The following is a 15,778-nucleotide window of genomic DNA, read 5'->3' on the forward strand; positions in this document are numbered from 1 at the left end:
ATCTTTTGCGATTATCCTCTGGGTACTCCAGCTTCCTTACACTTCCAAAAAACTTGTATGCTAGGCTAATTGCCAAATATGAATGAGCTCTGTGTGTGTGTTTGTATCTGTTTTCTTATTTATTTTGTCTTTTTTCTCTTTCTTCATTAAGTAAAGCACTTTGAACTACATAATTTTATGAAAATTTGCTATATAAATAAATGTTGTTGTTGTAGTGTGTGTGTGTGTGTGTGTGTCTGTGTGTGTCTCTGTGTGCACACAAGTGGGTCTTGCATTGCATTGCATTCCCATTCAGAGTTGGTGCCTGCCTTGTGCACCAGGCATGTGGGATAGGACCAAGAGAAAAAAAAGTTTCTCTGAGGCTAAGGTTGAAACCAATTTTGAAGAGGGTCTAATTTTCTTTTGAGCCAGCAGCTAAACACAATGAAAGGAATGGGAGTCATGCAAATGGAGTAAAGTATTCCAAAACACAATATGCAAATATTAAGCAAAAGTTAAAATCAATTCTTATTATCTATTAGCATATTTATGTTTAGGCTTAGATAAACTAACCAGTGTGTATATGCTTAGAAGTAAAAATGGAGACTTTTGGGAACTTTATTGTTCAACATGAATCTCATAATCAGCTTAAAATAGCTTCAGGTCTACAGGCTGCAAGGCCAAGACAAATTATCAGTCATCCAATTTTTGACTAATGTCACTTAATAAAAATAGCCATCTAGCCACAGTATAAAAGAAAGCAACTCTGCTGGCATGAAGCAGTCTCTATAGAGTTTTTGAGAGAGACAGATGTCATATATGTCGATTTTAAAATTGAGAAATGGCACACAGCTTGTAATATGAGAAATGAAACAACATACTGTCAAAGTACAGTGCCACCTACAAAATGAAAATGTGCCCCAACAAAAAAGAGAAAAAAGGCTGTGCCAAGGCTCAGCATACTTTTAAAGAACACCTTAGGTGGATTAAGAAGAATGTACTCTTTAGCTTATATGGACTTCTCTCTCTCTCTCTTTTGGTTGTACTGAACTCACTGATTTGAATTGTCAGATTGTATTGTTTTCTACTACTTTTGACTTCTAGTATGTAATATCTGGTTTCTCTGGAAATAAACATAAGTAATACTTGAATTAGAGTTTGAATATTATCTAATTGAAATTTCCTTGTTTATTGATATCATCTACCCCGAGTGATGAATGTAATAGTAAGTTGTGCTTGTTTAGGTGATTCATTACTTGTTAAGCTCTTTCAGAGGTAGCAATCAGAAGGCCAAAGGTAAAGGTAAGATGGCAGAAGAACCTCCTGGCCTCTGTTAGAGTAATGGTGTAGCACTTTCAGGGGTAATGATGTCGTAACCAAAGGATACAGGCCTTCCCCATGGCCCTGGCTAAGGTACTGAAGCTGAGGTAGCCAGCTTCGGCTATTGTTAACGTGTAGCTCTTTCAGGAGTCGCGATTTGGGAGCTAAAGGACACAGGTGACTCGACAGGACTTCACAAAAAGAGGAACTTCCGGCCCTTGCTAAAGTAAAGTGAAGCTGTGGTAGCCAGCTCTGGTCACTCCTGAGCTATTAAAGGAGAGTTAGCAAGCTTCGGCCATTGCTGTTTGTGATGAGAATGGCAAGTGTATGCCAAACAGGTAAGAACTGCAGGTTGTACATGTAAATCGAGGCTAATCATTTACACATTTACAGTTTTAACTTTTCCACCAATATAAAAAGAAAAAGGAACCTCAGAGGTTAAAGTATTTTTCGTGAATATATGTATAAATATGGATACTTATATAAACATTTTCACTGCAAATTCCCTTATTTGTTTTTGTATTCCCAAGGACATTAAGATAAGATAAGGTCTATTCCTTTAATATGCATTCCTCCCGGAGGGTAAGTTAACTATAGGAAAAATAGGCAAATGCAGCTTGGGAGAAAGAGGGCTAAAGTTAAATAAAAATCAAAGACCCTTAGAAGAAGGTGCCTCGGCATATCCGGAAGCCCCTTAAGGAAAACGCTAATATGGCAGGATCAATGTGCTAAGCTGACCAGGGTCAAAGAGCTCAGGCATCCTGTTAAGGTTATGTCTGGGAGGTCATCAGTGAAATGCCTTTATTGGACCCATGGGTCAGCCATTTTCTTGTAGAGATTTAACTGTATAGAAATGCATTTTCTTACTATAATACATTTAGCAAGGCTCCATGATGACATATATTAAGGCAACATTAAAAGAGATTTCTAAAAAAAAAATTATGAGCTGCTTTGCCTTTGGTTTTAGATTTGAGACCAAAGTTCTGCACATACAGTCTCTGAAAGTGACTCAAGGTGTGAATCTAAACAAGTTATTTAACCTGCCTATGCTCTGGAGATATGGCATTATATCACTGCACTTGTTAATTACCTTAGTGAGAAAGCTACTATATAAACCTTAAGCTATATTTTACTGTTAAGACATAAGACCACCTATAACAGTATATCTTAACTTTTGATTTGATATGCTTTCCAAAGTTTTTCATTCTGATCACCCCAACTATTATTTCAAGCTATTTTGGACTACTGCTCTATTCAACATTGTCAACTTCAGAAAGTAACTTAAATAAAAACCGAAATACTGTAGAACAAGCCTGCAATGAGCAGATGAATGAAGTGCACAAGGCCTTCTTGGGGTAATTTTGAGGTAGTGAAGACCTTCACAAGTCTTCTGTACCTCCGCAGAATACATTTCAAAAGAAAAGACCAAGTTCCTTTCATCTGATGTCTACTCCTTTTCTCATTGATCACTACCTTTCTTCTTTTTGTCTGATTTGCCTACTGCTTTGCATAATGTTTTGCCTTTCCAATTAATCTTTCAGAGCCATTCTTATATTTCGGAATAGTCTTGCTAGGCCCACTTTTTTTCAACTTGGGATGGTCCTAAAGTGCCTACCGTGGACATCTTTATCCCCCAATAATCGACTCTGTCTAAGGGTAAATAAAACTTTCCCAGAGTGTCTACTTGAAGTCTAACATTTGCTGTCAATCACTCTCCTGCTCTGGGAGATTAAGGTCATTTCTGAATTATTTCCAGAGATCTTGGCAGAATGCAACCTATATGTTTCCATCACTTGAAATATCAGAGAAGCAAAACTCCTGACTTGCCGTTAGCTATCTTGGCAGCTTCGTGCAGCACATGTTAGATAAATAAATTATTCATTTTTAATGTACCTTCTTTGTGACTGTAAGCATGCTGTTCATTTCCTCACCAGAAGTTTCAAAATATCAAAGAACTGCACCATGATTGTTTAACCTTTTCCTTACCAGACACCCACATGTTGATCTACCTCACAGTATTTGTATGCAAACTGACTGTAAATTAGTGGTTAACTTATCCTCAGAAGCACTGCCAAAAGAAAAACACAAATTGCCGTGTATGCTACAGAAACAAACCTGATTGCTTCACAAAAACTACATTAATAAGTTTATTCATTTATTCTCAACTGCGGTGGGTTGGCACCCTGCCCAGGATTGGTTCCTGCCTTGTGCCCTGTGTTGGCTGGGATTGGCTCCAGCGGACCCCCGTGACCCTGTATTCGGATTCAGCGGGTTAGAAAATGGATGGATGGATTTATTCTCAAGTGAATGCTGATTATTTGACATGTTAAAGCTAAAATATACAGAACCATCATTATTCTACCTGCTTTAATGATGAATAGCACCCCAAAAGAACATAACTATAGGGACCTATGCTGCACCTGTTTACATGTACTGAATTTTTACATTGCATAATACAATAGTTAGTGCTGCTGCCTATCACGTCCCGGGACCTAGCTTTCAAATCCCATCCCAAGTCACCTTCTGCATTGAGAATTTATGTCCATCCTGAACCTCTTTTTTTACAGGGCAGTCTTCCCAAATCTTATACCTGCATGTTTAAGGTGAACTGGCAAATTTAAACTGGACCTATGTGGACATTTCTGTGTTTCAGTGGGCACTACAACAGACATTTTCCTGCTTTGTGTCCAGTGCTGCTGGTATAGGCTCTAGCCACCCCCACAATTCTGAACTGAATTAAGACGAGTTTAAGAATGTCATAATATATTACTTTCATTAAGGGTGCTCAGGCAATTAAAGTGACTTGGTGAGGGTCTTCCAATGTGTCATTAGGTGGGGATTGCACTGTTATGCTTGTTGGTCACAGTCCATCATTTAAGCCACAAGCTAATGCTCATCGAGTTCTTTCAGATGGCAGAATGACAGCAAATACAATAGTTGATATCATGACTTCCCAAATCACAAACTTGCAGGTTTTAGGTTAACTGGCAAATCTAAACTGGACCTATGAGGGAGTTTGTGTGTACCCTAATATGAACAAAGCCCTGTCCAAGGCTATTTCCTGGCTTGTGGCCAGGTGCTGCCAGACCCTCGTGGTTTGTGAATGGATTAAAGAGGCATTGAGAATGTTATGCTCTGTTATATTTGCAGATGGTGCATAGACAAGTAAAGTAACTTGGTCAGGGTCACCCAGTGTGTCATGCAGAAGGTGGGAATTGTACTGTTACCCTTGTGGGCTGCAGTCCATGCTTTCATCCATAAGCCAATGCACTTAAGTTCCTTCAGATGATAGGGTAAAAGCAAATATAATAGTTAATGTCCTGGGTTACCATGCTATACAAATAAAGCCAAGAACAGCCTTTTGAAAGGCCATCCCAGTTAAACAAGATGTTCTTAATTTTTCCATTGGAATGTTATTAGAAATAATAGTGACCCTGTTAGTGATTACCTGTGCCACAACGGCAGCTCCACTCTGCACGGTGAATTGCTTGATTCACCAGTTTGTATAGACAACATTTTGAGTGATCATCATTACAAAGCACCTCAGAGTGAAATGGATCAAAGCACATACTTTAAATACGAAAGCCATCCAAAATCTAAGGAGAGTTAACAGATGTTGGAGTGTATCCAAAAGAACAAGATGAACTGGTGGAGTAAATTTTTTAAATCAGTCATTTAGGAATAAGAAAAAAAAAATCTGTCTTTCTCAAAGGATGTATTTAGTGTATACAGAGAGTCAGAGTAGTGTCTCATTTTTCTGCAGCTGATAAACTCAAGGCTGGAGATATCTGTCACTTGAATAAATGTGGAAAGAGCCAAATCTAGCAGGCAAACAAGAAAAAAATATTATGGTAGTGAATAATCAAACACATTTGAGACAATGGGCCAAAATAACATAAAATGATATACATATGCACCAAATGTCTGATGTTTTCCCATGAACTATACAAATTATATGACACCATCTATCCATTAGAACCTGTTACATAATGGACTGAACTATCTATCTATCTATCTATATTTATATCTATATATACTGTATACTAGCCATCCACCGCAGCTCCGTGAAACAGGACAAACTGTGGTCTAAGCAAAAAAGCGGCATGGCCTGCTGGAGTTGAAGTCCTAAAATCTGGTTGATGACAGCAAGTAAGTTAACATGTCTTAAGCATGGCTCTCTGACACCCACTACAATGGGCAGACACCTGCAAGTGACCTGGCTCTTTAAATAAGATCTCGGTCTCACGAATTCTGGGGGAGCTAAGGCTAAAAGTATGACCCTAAGTGTGCCCTAGCTTAGCAGAGGCAAGGAACGCTGCAAAATGTGGCGAGAGGTAGTCCGACTCGAACAGAGGCTGCCACGTGAGTGAGGAGGGCCCCGTCCGGCTCCCTACTCCTGATGTCATGCTTCCCCCTCCCATCAGTCCGCAGCCTCTGTCTCATATTAGCATGAATAAGTTGTTCCTGCAAACGAACTATAATTCTTAACGCGATGAGAGAAGTTGCAAAATCACCCGGAATGTTCAAGCAAATTATAGAAAAAAAACCCCAATCTAAATCCGTTAAGTAGTTCTCTTGTGAAAAGCAGACAGACAGACAGACAGATGCAGGATTATATTCAGGTATAGAGAGAGATATATAACAACACACACACACACACGCACACATATATATATAAAATCCAAAGTCTGTCTGTCCACTTTTCACAAGAGAACTTTCTATAATTTGCTTGAACATTCCAGTTGATTTTGCAACTTCTCTCGTTGCAGGAGCGATTTATTTGCACTAATCCGAGACAGAGGATGCGGGCCAAGGGGAGGGGGAAGCATGACGTCAGGAGTGGGGAGCCTGGCAGGGCCCTCCTCACTCACACACCCACCTCCGTTCGAGTCTGTCTACCTTTGGCCACATTTTTGAGTGTACCTTGCTAGCAATACCTGTTTGTTTATTAATTTTTGTCCTGTTTAACTACTACGTGGATAGAATCGCGGGGGACAGCCAGGATATAAATATATATACATATACTGTATATATATATATATATTTTTTTTTTTCATGTTGTTTTAACTGTCCACCCAGCAAACACAAATTACCTATAGGCTATAAAATACTACCTCTAAAATGAAGATTGTGCAGTGTCTGTTATTTAAAGACAAATTAACTTGTATAAAATTAAAAAAATTTGAAATTTCTAAAAACACAAGACACATAACAGAAATTAAGGCACTGAGATTCTGTTTTAGATGGGACAGAGTCATCCATGCATAATTAAACCATTTAATTCATTTCCGGGTAGCAGGGGCTGAAAGGCACCAAGTTTCACTAATGTCACCAATACCTATAAATGATGGTATTGGTCTGCTTAGACTTTCAAAACTACCAAAAAGACGCAGATAGAGTCTAGTTACATGATGGGCTAAGCCTCAGAATACAGTGTGTTGTGTATGCTCGGTTTTAACATAGAAAATACCAAGTTTAAGGTTAGACTGTTTTTATGTGTTAAAATTAAGGCCCTGAAAAATTAAAGTTGTTTTTCAAAATTTACAAAAATCATTTAGATGAAAATACAACAAAAACGTTTGTTAAATTTATTGATTGCAGTAAAATTGAATAAACATCTGTTTATGTAAATTGGATAAAGAAAAATAGTTCACCACCTCTTACAATGACCTCTTGCTAAACACAATGTCCCCAAAAAATGTAATTTTTGCACTTCCAGGTTTTGCCAGTCTTAGTGATTTATTTTACCCAAACAGACTGTGGATCTCCTGGGTATGTTTCTCTTTCTTCAGATGCTCCTGATTGGGCCTCCCTACACAGCCAACCTGTTCTAATATGAATATATAATATTCATATATATAATAATATAATACATAATACAGTATATATAATATAATAATATGAATATATATATATATAATATGAATATAATATATATATATATATCATCTATACATATAAATGAGAGTTGGGATCTGAGAGACTGTGTTTGTGTGTTTGTGGAGGGATGGAGAGTTAAGGTGGGTGGGGGAGTCACGTGATCATCTCCTTTCCCATTCACCTCATTTCATTCACTTCATTTCGCTCCGAGCTGAGCTCCGCAGCTGACGTGGTCTTGCCATTCTTTTTCCTTACTGTTTAGTCCTCTTTCCTTTACTGATTTACATAAAGGAGAGTTGGGATCCGAGAGAAAATTTATATATTTTGGCTCTAGCAGGACAAACAAAAAATGTTGCTTATAAAGAAGCTTTATAAGTCGCATGTAGATACATAATTATTCCAACTACAGCGACTGCAGCGAAACGCACATGGTCTGCTAGTATATATATATATATATATATATATATATATATATATATATATATATATATATATATATATACTGTATATATATATATATATACTGTATATATATATAATATAATATGTTCTAATATGAATAGTACATACTCTACAACTAAACTGTCTGTTTGCAAATAAGAATTTTATTATACTTGGTACATGTGGCAAAAAGACTACTACTAACTACTACTTAACAAATAGCACTGGAAAGCTAGTTCAGAAGTATTACAAATTTAACTTGCAGTTCACCTCCCTCAGATGAACATTATGACAATAAGCTCATTCATATGATCAAGTCTTAATATTTGTTTTTTGAACATTATTATGACTAGAATTAGATCAGTATGCCTGCTAGTATAAGGATATTTTTTATTTTAATCCACTTTGTACAGAATTGTAGGTATCGAGGGCTGTAAAAGTCCAAGAATCAGCACTTCACTTGAACAGCAATCTGAGTGGAACTAAAGAAGTTGTACATGGTGCTGAAGTTAAAATCTACAACTACCTGTTCCTTACTGCAGCCAGAAACAATGTCCACCAAACCAGCAAGTCCAACAATCCTCCATCACCACATGATGCATGCAGGGTATGCACACTTTCATCAGTGTTATAAGGGTGCCAGTAGCCTCAGATTTGCATAGTATCCACCAGGTAGCAAGGACAAGATAGCTAGGTTAGTTGTGCTTCAGACATGAGCAAATCGGTAAGATACCAAACTATCTACTAAGAAATGTGCATGTGTTTATTGTGTTATCAATTTTATTTTTAACTTCATGTGCCGCCTTCAGTAGTTATCTTGCATGGTTGCACTAAAATGTGTTATTGTGCACATAAGTTTTAACAGTTTTGGCCATTCTTGTCTATATGAGAGTGTCACAAAAAGGAAATCATCCATAACACTACATGTATTTATTTAAAAAGCTCATATGGCTGCCTACTTTATCACTATCTGCCTTGTATACAGCTTTGCATTTCACATTATCTGGTGCCTTCTGGCACAATGTCACAATATATACAGAGGAATCCTGTTTTATTTATTTGAAAAGTCTGGTGTAAGAGGAAAAATCTCTCAAGGGAATCAAGACGATCTGAGCAGTTATTTTCTTTACCTTTACGGATTCCAGCACTGAATTACCAAAATTCTCAAGTGGATACAAACATTTGACAAAACCAAGGATGAAAAGCAAAATATTGTATGTGCATTGACCCATATCTTGTGTATCTTGTTTTATGTTATTGACAGGGATAGAGAGTGGTAGATGTGAAGAAAGAAAGAAAGAAAGAAAGAAAGAACTGAATCCAATTTTGAATTGAACTTGATTAATCAATACCCAACAACTCACCCCAGAAAGAAAACAATACTTAATTCATATGTCAAATAAGAAAAATCAACTCATTATCTTCAATTTTACAAATTGCCTCATGACCACACCTTTTTTCCTCAAAAGAATTCACATTTGCAATCATTCTATAGAATTTATATTCTAAATACACCCTTGCTTTTTACAGGACCATGAAATGTTCTTATCATGTCACCTTGTTTATTTGACATTACTTGCTCTTTTCTGGATTTATAAATGGCCAGCTTGGCCTGTCCAATGAAGAAATGACTGATCTGATATTCATCTTGACTACTCTAATTTCCATAAACAATCATTAGAAGGCAAGTTAAGAACACTAAAAACAGAGTTAAGAGCATTTAAAAGAGGCCAAAGTCTAGAAGAGAAGAGAAAACAGTCGAAAACAGTCTCTCTCTCTCCAGAGAAAGGATATTTGTCTGTAACTGAAGAATCAAGCAGTGAGATATAGGAATTAACAGCAATGATGCCATGCAGCACACACCATTGCAATTCGACAGCTCTTTTGTTCAATGGTAGCCTATATAAGTTCTGCCAAGCTGGCCCCAGTATCTCTGCCCCTCCAAGTCTGCTCCGCCAGGGTGTCTCCGGTGTTGTGCTCAGTGGTTCCCAATGATGCGCCAGCACACAAAGAAAGAAAGAACAACCAAGGCGTTGTCTACTAAAATAAATCACACAGCTTTTATATTTTCCCCTAATTGATATTTTCCACTCGATGATCCAGATGTTTTAGAACAGGTGGATAGCAGAGCATATTTCCACTGGGAAGACACTAGAACACAGATCGATAAGAGAGTGTGGTGAGCCTCTGCCTGCACGGTCAGGCCATGGCCTTGCACTCTTCATCTTTCATGAATTATCAGTCGGAAGGCAGAGTTTGCAGGAGGGCATAACATAAATAAGTAGATATGCCTAAAAGCAACAACGCTGTTTAGAGTAAACCTTCACTGATTCATGGGTTATTGACTTTTACGGTAGTTAGTCGAAGCCAAGAGGGAGATAATATGCTTAATCTATCTAATCTAAAGCTGAACAAAACCATGTACTGTATCTAGGAGCAAAGATGTACATTAATTGTGAACATACATTAAAACAACCTATTAATCTGAGAGCTTGATTGTGCAAATCAAGCTTTTAATCTGACTTTGTCTATTTATTAAATGATATTTATTGCAACTATATGTGCAATTCAATTAGCCCCTACAATATGTTTGTACAAATGAACTTTAAAGCCTCAAACTCAATTTGTATTAATGTTTCATCACTCCACACAGAGCACAATCCACAAGATGTAAATGATCATAGATATCAAGAAATAAATGTCATTTTTTGTTTAATTCATAGAGTATATTTAGAATGGTGAAGACAGCATGGCAGTGATTCATAGAGCAGACAGACCACCTCACATCCAGTGGGCTGTGACACCTGATTTCTATGGACTTTACATGCTCACCCTGTTTTTATGCACCTTTCACATTCTGTGTAAAAGGGATTAATACTTGGTGTTTTTTTTTCTTCAGTTCATTAGTAATAAAGACTGGTAATATTTGAGTCTTTTTTTTTATATAAGAGGTATTTTTTAAGTAAATAAACTGTGTAACCCAAACTATACCTATATTGTAGATTATTACTTATGCATTTAACCAAATGCTTAGCAAAAATATTTGTGGAAAAATCTCAAACAGGCACATTAGCTGATGGGCAAGCAACAATGTCATACTGTCAGAAAATGTGACAGAGTGGCAGAGGGGAGATGCTAAATGTTTGAAGGGGTCATGAGAAAAGTAAACGTTTTAGAAGACATTGTGGGCCAAAAGGGGTCTGCTGGATACAACATGTTCATCTTTTGAACCATCAGTTAAAGAAATTGACAGGGATAAACATTGTAATAACTCAGCGCTGAATTATGTGACATGCAAATGATACAAGCATTATGGGAAGAATGTGCAAATGTAAAAGCATATGTCAGGAATCAATGTTCAAGCTCAGATAAACTAACCATTGCATATATTCTTGTAAGAAAATGTGAAATGGGGGCATTTGGAGGCTTTGTTATTTAACTTGTATCTCATAAGTAGCCTAAAACAACTTCAGGTTGAGTAGGAATAAAAAATAATGGAAATCCTCAATTATCCATTTTTTGACCGACAAAACTTACAAAAAATAGGCAGGAGCCATGGTATAAAAATGTAACAGCTTTAAAGAGATGTAGATGCTATATGGAGAGGCAAATGTGAGGTAAATGAAATGGTGAGATGACAACACTGGGTTGATATGAGACAGTGAGGGTGTAGGTAGTCCTGAAGCCAAACTGAACCATCATGCTAAGAAAGTCCATCAACAACTAAAAAGTGCCTCAAAAAAAGTAGAGGACAATGTCATTGCAGTGTAGCCAACTGCAATCTGTCTTTCTCTGCGTCGTATAAATGGAAGTCAATTCGAAATAGAAGTTTTTATTTTTCTTTCCAAAAACAAAAAGGGAAAAAAACTAACAGGTTGTCACATTAGTGGCTTCTCCCCTATGCCCCTACAGTGTTCACCGTGCTTCTGGTGGAAGGGCCAAGAAACATGGTGCATGCAGGTTGTAAGGTGTAACGCTAATTAACGACCGTACTACAACATATTATACAATCGGTATACTACTATTTACAAGAGTTAATTAATTTTGCGGAAGTTCATAACTAAAATAAAACAAAATTATATGTAACATATTACACTTTGCTACAGCAGCACATACCTTAAAAGATTCCTACCTATTGTTCAATTCCAAGGAGTTAGACTGATTGGAAAATCAGAGTGAATGAATGTGACCTGAAATGATAAACCATTTAGGAGGATGGTTTTGAAACCAATGGTCGAGTGTCTAAGCGAGTAAACTTGAAAGACTTCCATACAAATCACACAACGGGAGAGCTGTGAACAACTTTGCACTTCAGGAATTTACAGCAACTGATCACAGCCACTGCAGTCGAGTCCTTGGATGAGGCCCAGTGAATTCGGAGAGACGTGCAGGTCTAGAAACCAGAGAACCCTGAACTCTATTGCTGTTTTGGTAGTAATGCATGCCTGTAACTTTCCCACTGTTACCCTAAGTCATGGTCTGTGAAGATTAAGTTGATAGCATCTCCCGTTAACACAACAGCATCGTTATGTGTTTTATCAACAGTGCATACACATAGCATTTAATGTATACTGTATATTAGAAACTATGGACAATGTTAGAGGAGAAACAATATCATCTCATTAACATTGCCTACTATTTCAATAATACTCAGTTTTTATTATTCTGCTAGGTATTGAAGTTTCTTACAACAAAATTTGCCTTGAGATGCTAATTTTCATAAAATCTGTAAAGTTTCACAACTGGATCAGTGCTCTGTAAGCATATAATAGCTTTGTAAATAATCTGATTTTAGGTCACATGCTGAGCAATCACTTTTAATTGCATTACACAAATCAAAGGATTTTTATTGCTTTCTGCACTGGAAACTAGCCTTGTGCAAGTTATTTATATACTGATGACAGCCATAGTTAATGGAGCCAATTTCTGGGGCATAAGGAGTAGAATCCAGTAGTTTCCTTCCAGCTGTATATTAGTCTGTGCGGGGGTGAGAAAAAGGGCTTCAAAATGAGAAGGAATAATTATTTTAGTGGTTATATATCTAAAATAAAAAAAATAAGCCCACATTACTAACAACAGGTACATGATTGAAAAATTCAACATGGCTGAAGTCTTCCAGAATGTGAATCAAAATGAAATAGTGAAAACACCTTTTAAAGTTGGTGATAATTAATTCAAATGCACATGGAAAAGCCTTTAGTCCTTTTTTCTGATTATTTATGTATGTATTCTTTTCTAAATAGGAGAATATGTGTAACATCACAGTTAGAGTGCACAGTTTCCAATTGCATCTTTTATCAGCCTTATTGAGCGGCATGGTGTCTGTGATAGCTCCCAATACCCTGATGATCAACTGAGTATTTTATCAAGATTGCAGACCAAATACTGACAACAAACATTCTTACTTTGTGTTGATTAATGCACTAAGTTGTAGACAATTTTCCTTTTACAAAGCTTCTGAATCTAAGAATATTAACACAGCTTCTATATTAGATATTAACATGCTTTAGTGCTACAGATTTAATATTAAAATGAAACAACCTTAATAATTAAGTATTAAAATGATATGGCCACATGAATATATATTACAAGCAGCTAGATGACAAATTGGACTGGACTGCCAGTACTGATGCTCTGTGTAAGAAAGGTCAGAGCCGACTATACTTTCTTAGAAGGATGGCGTCCTTCAACCTCTGCAATAAGATGCTGCAGATGTTCTATCAGACAGTTGTTGCGAGCGCTCTCTTCTACGCGGTGGTGTGCTGGAGAGGCAGCATAAAGATGAAGGACATCTCACACCTGGACAAACTGGTGAGGAAGGCGTGCTCTATTGTACGAGTAAAGTTAGACAGTTTAATATCTGTGGCAGAGTGACAGGCATTAAGCAAACTCCTGTCAATCATGAAGAATCCACTGCATCCACTGAACAGTGTCATTTCCAGGCAGAGTAGTAGCTTCAGTGACAGACTTTTGTCACTGTCCTGCTCCACTGACAGACTGAGGAGATCGTTCTTCCCCCACACTATGCGACTCTTCAATTCCACCTGGGGGAGTAAATGCTAACATTACTCAAAGTTATTGTTTGCTTTTACATGCATTTTTATTACTATATAATTTAATATTGTTTTTTTGTATCAGTATACTGCTGCTGGAGTATGTGAATTTCCCCTTGGGATTAATAAAGTATCTATCTATCTATCTATCTACAATTATTTGGCACTAGACAATTGATGTTCGTGTAATTCAACACTTCTGATAAAGCATTAGCATGAAAAATAACACATTTTGTTCCAGATTCTTGGAGATGGTGACACTGACCAAAAAAACAGGAGACAGAGCTGGAGGTGGCAGAGATAAAGATGTTAAGATTTGCATAGGGTGTGATGAGGATGGACAAGATTGGGAATTAGTACATTAGAGGGTCAGCTCAAGTTGAATGGTTGAGAGACAAAGTCAGAGAGGCAAGGTTGCATTGGTTTGTACATGTGCAGAGGAGAGATGCAGAGTATATTGGGAGAAGGATGTTAAGAATAGAGCTGCCAGGAAAAAGGAAATGAGGGAAGGACTAAGAGAAAGTTTATAGATGTGGTGAGAGAGGACATGCAGGTGATGGGTGTAACTGAGCAAGATGCAGAGGACAGATTAGGTTAGGTTAGGAGCATGCGCTAGTACAGCACATTGCCGCACCCACCACATGACAAATCCACTCAGGATCCCAGATTAAGACCTGACTGCAGCTATGCAACAGGTGACACCTCAGCTCCATACTAGTTCAGTTGGAATGGAACAGCGTGAGGTTTTTTATGGTGGCTGGAATGCTAATTCTGCCACCAACCCCCAAGTCCTACATGCAGGGCTGGATGGAAAAAGATGATCTGCTGTAGCAACCCCAAACAGAAGCAGCCAACAGAAGAAGTTCCAGAATCTTGGTAATATTTTCTTGAGGTAAAAATGTGTTTTCTGCTGGCTTATGTCACCAGACATTCACAGTTTTAAGCTGCATATTATCCTACTGTTGACTCTACAGTTCAGTTTCTTTAACATTTACCGTATATACACATGGATAAGTTCTCCCACGGACTTGATTTTACTGTATCATTTCTGGTATTTTATAATGTTGGTCGTATAAGTCGAATGCAGAAAACTTACGCTATTGGCCCAACAAAAAATGATATGCTAACACCCAAATGACAGAGTAACCACGGAACACACTGCCTTTTTTTTGTATGTATTGTGCGTACATGACCACACGGTATTACCCGAACTATTCTCAAGCAACATTTGCACTGGTTTGTGCTTTTTGAATCTCACACCCTCATACACCTTTATCGTAAAAGCATCCCTTATCTACGATGGGCAAAATATGAAGCTGGTTTTAAGTTAAACATCGTTGAAATTGTGAAAGAAATTGGTAACTGAGCTGCCATGCATCTGAGTAATTGATGCGGGCACATAAGTCGGGGTCTGATTTTACGATCGATTTTTCGGGTTTCAAGACCCAACTTATACGTGAGTATATACAGTATATTCTGCCGTGGCTTGTAAAAAATGTGTCTGATATAGCAGCATAGCTATTAAAGTGCCATGGAATCATCTGATTTGAGTACAGTAAATTCAAATCACTTTTTTTTTATTACAGGCAATGCTGGTTCTCATACTGAGTCAGATACAGACACGGTGGTTTATTAAGAGATACGCACTCACATCACAATCAGGCATTATAATGACCTAACTACAAAAACTATATAATAAAATCATTTGGTTCTGAAGCTTTACCAGTAGAATTATTCAGTAGTTCTGGTAAACATGCATGATATGGCCTGAAATATTTCATACTGGCAAGATTCATTTTCAAATATGTGAGATTAATATGATTCAGACTAAATATGAATTCATAAAATTGTTCGAAGAGTTTATATGATATAGTTATTTAGCAATAATGATGTAATGTTATTTTATAACTCAACACCTCTAAGTATTCACATACTACAGCTTTAGAGATTACATATCAGTGTACCATGAAACACTTGTTAGCATGACTGAGCCCGGCTAATTAGCTAGTAGCACGATCAGGATCTACAAATCAGTAATATTCAACACTGCTGGTTAAGCGGTGCTGTGATATGGCTTTAGAAATGGCAGATTAGAATGACATGCC

The sequence above is a fragment of the Polypterus senegalus genome, chromosome 2, assembly GCF_016835505.1.
Source record: "Polypterus senegalus isolate Bchr_013 chromosome 2, ASM1683550v1, whole genome shotgun sequence".
Lineage (NCBI taxonomy): Eukaryota > Metazoa > Chordata > Cladistia > Polypteriformes > Polypteridae > Polypterus > Polypterus senegalus.